Below are 3,784 nucleotides of genomic sequence, written 5' to 3' on the forward strand. Positions count from 1 at the left end.
TAAGCTAAGTATTATAGAGGTAGCCCTCTAGAATATTAGAGTAAAGCTTCTAGTTTCTGTTTAACTGGAGGAAAAAAGCGTGTAGTGTTATATGTGATGATGTGTCATACCATCTGCACCCCACTCTTCAAAACCTTAGATCTGCCCATGCTGGCTATGGCCCTGCCAGGACAGCAGGCACCAGGAGAACATGGAAAAAGGGGGCTAAGTGATAGGTTCAGAATGCTGGATGGACATCCCCATCATGAGGCTTCAAGTGTTTCCTGGAAAATGTACCAGTCTCCGCCCCATGGCTCAGCAGGGCACAGCGGCCACTACAAAACATAGTAGCTTAATGGGCAATATTGGAAATCAGCTGCAGGGACCTACCTTCCCAAGGGGCTTATATTCCAGACAGTCTGGGACCACTGCTTTGACCTGTGGCCTTTTCTTTCAAGGTACTGCCCCAGGGGAGCCTGACTAAGCAGGTGACCCCAGCTGCTAGGGGAAGTTGCTTTAGATTTTCCCAGGAGTGCAGAGAACATGCTATGATGGAAAATATGTAGGAGAATCCAAACAACAATTGTGTACCAGAATGAACACACACTAAAAATCCAAAGACAAAAAAAAATATCCAATTACCTGTGAGTGCCCACTTCTCACAAGGCAATCACTCCCTCTCTGATCTCCAGGGATCCTGGTTTTCTGTGATTAAAAAAAAAAATCACAAGTTCTCTGACGAAACCCCCCAAATTCATTATTAACATTAAAAGCCCCCTGCAGCAGCCGCCAGCCCTGCTGGTGCCCCTCACTGCTCCCCGCCCTACTCATGCCTCTTGCCCTCCCACCCACAGCCCCTGCCCCCCAGCTCTGCCAGAGGGGGCCCCCAGCTGCCAGGCCTACAGGGCCAGGGACCCAAGTCTGCAGTTCCCTGCCCCCAACAGCAGGCAGCTGCAGCAGAAGCAGCATGGAGCCGGGGCTCCTCCATTGCTACTGCCTGCTCGGGTAGAGACGGGGATAGCTCCTGGCTCCCCCCCCAGCCCTGTGAGAGGGGCCCCTGCAAGCCAGATTTACCTCAGGCTCCAGGAGCGAAGAGCGAGGCTGAGCAGAGCTGTGGATGACTGAGAGTCTCAGGCCCCAGCCTTCCCCTCCCCATCTCCTCTGGGCAGGGCTGGGCGTTTACTGCCCTGTTTGCAAACAGCTTTTGCAGGCTGGAGCTCAACCAGCCTGCAGAGTTGTTTGCAAAAGCAGGGAATCTGCAGGTTTCTCTGCTAAAAGGAAAAATCTGTGGTTTTCTCCGTTTTTCCGTGGGAAATGGAAAGCCCGGATCCCTGCCGATCTCTCAGTTCTAACTCTCAAAGGGAATTTACAAAACACCTTTCATAGACAAGCCTACAAACTTCACTTCATAAATCTACTGGATACAAAAAATCATGGATTTAATATAGACACTGGATTTATGACATATTACAACCTGCCTGACATCCGATACCCCAGGTAACCTGCCTCCAGCTGACCACTTGCATTCCTTCATACATTTCCCTCACTTTTCCCCCATCTCTACCCATTGTCTTCCTAACTTCCACTCATTTGCATTTTCACAGACATACTTGTAAATTAGCTTTTTTCTACCTTGGAGAACACACAACCCCAGCAGTCTCCCTATGCCTGATGAAGGGTGTTTGTGCCCGAAAGCTTGCAAATAACTTTTTTCCAACTATTTAGTTGGTCCAATAAAAGATATCATATCTACCCAAAGAACCTTGCCTGCAAACATACTACACACCTTTCAGCCATCCCATGCATGCATTCTCTCATTCTCTTTTGGGTTAGGAGAGATTGAGCCTGTCGGGAAGAACCTTTCTGACTTTATGGTGCAGCATTCATTGGACCTCAAAACCTAAGTTTTATCCATTCACCACTTAACACTGCTGCTTTGTCATATGCCAAAAACGCCCATCCCTTATACAGCTGGCTAAGCCTAGAGATTTCCTGCCAAAAACTCTAAATGCCCTATCAGGCACACCATGATGAGAAAGGGACTCCTCACCCAGCAATTAGAAACTCCCTTCCTTGTAACTGCGTCACAGCCTTCTGCTCTTATGAGGTTTGTTGTTTCCTTGGGAACCTTTGTAGAAACTGATTCCAAACATAGCGTCTTCATTCTTAAAAATCTCCAATTCTCCACTTATGAGCTTTGGTCTGTCTCCACTTAGCTAGCCTTTGAAACAAAGCCTGGATGGTACACACATATGTAGCTGTGTATACATGTATACTTGAAGCCACAGACAATCTTCAACAAGAGCTGGGAAGTGTTAACTGCCTCCATTCATCTCAGAGAGAAGTCTGGAAGTCTGATGCTTACTTTTCCTAACAACCATTAACAATGTCACTGCTGCTGCTAACATCTAACCCCTGTCACATGCCAAGAACTCCCACACCCCCTGTACAGTTGGCTAAGCCTAGAGCTTCCCTGCCAATAACTTCTCTCATTGAAAATGTTTGTTACAAAGTTTTAGCATGCTACACATATTAAACACGTATATAGTAAAGACACTTTTAAAAGGGGAGACTGCCCCCCCACCACACACAATTAATATTAATACAATAAGAAACTCCATTTTTCAGCTGCCTTCTGTGTGTGAGGGCTGCAGAATGCAGCAAGAGGTTGGCTGCAGGATTTAGGCCAAGCTGGCAGTGGAAAAAGAGGGACTTTGCCTGCAAATCAGGTAGAGCTGAGCTCACCTCTTTCACTCCCCAAGAGGTGTTACCCTTGGTTTTGTGATGCAGTGCTTCCTCCCCTCATGCCGGTGGTTCAAGTTAGATTTCGAGCATACATTATTACTATTGAAAAACTGAACTCTGACCACAGGAAAGCAGCAGCTGTGAGGTGTGCAGGTAGTGTAGAATCAAGCCTGATCAACACCCTTCCTCCCCATTTGCCTGAAAAGCCCTCAACAAATCTATTGGCTTTAATTGCTAAAAGGAGGAGTGCTGTCTACACTGGTGTGAGTCTAAATGTGGCCCACAGGCTGGAAGTGGCCCACCAGGCCATTCTATCCAGCCTGTGGGTCCCCTAAAACATTTAGAAAATTAATATTTATCTGCCCCGACTGCCTGTCATGTGGCCCTTGATGGCTTGCCAAAACTCAGTAAGCGGCCCTGCGCCCAAAATAATTGTCTGCCCCTGCCTTAGAAGGTCCCTATGGCCATGTCTATGGTAGGAGGCTGTTTTCTCTTCAACAATGATGGTAGTGCTGCAGCAGCTGAGCCCATCATGCAAGTACATTTCTGCTGGCAAGAGTTCTACTGCCAGAACTATGCCAACTATCTTGAACAACAGCAGCTTCTGCCACCAGGACTGCAGTCACCCCATGGGGTTTGCTTGCAGAGCTGTCAGCTCCAGGATGAGATCTTTTAACATCCTGTAGCTAACAGTGCAGTCAGCAAGACTTTGTAATGGAGAGAGGGACTAAGACCATCAGCAGAACAATTCTGGCAACTATAAGGCTAAGAGGACCTCCCTGCAGGAAAATGCTGACCTGTCTGACTCACAGGCATAAAGGAGAACCCCCTCCCAACATGGACATACCAAATCCCTGCCCATTCTAGTGGCAGTGGGGAGTGTGACAAGTGCCAAAGGCCTGAAACAAACATAGAAGAGTGCTACTCAAATGTAGCAATCCTGTTCATTACCATGGGAAAAGGCAATTCCTGTGGAGAGGACAGCTTGTCATGAAAGGAGAAATTAAATCCCCAAGAAGCTAAAACTTTGTACTGAACTGTTGGATTACCAGCACAGAAG

The sequence above is a fragment of the Alligator mississippiensis genome, chromosome 1 (genome assembly GCF_030867095.1).
Source record: "Alligator mississippiensis isolate rAllMis1 chromosome 1, rAllMis1, whole genome shotgun sequence".
NCBI classification, from domain to species: Eukaryota; Metazoa; Chordata; order Crocodylia; family Alligatoridae; genus Alligator; species Alligator mississippiensis.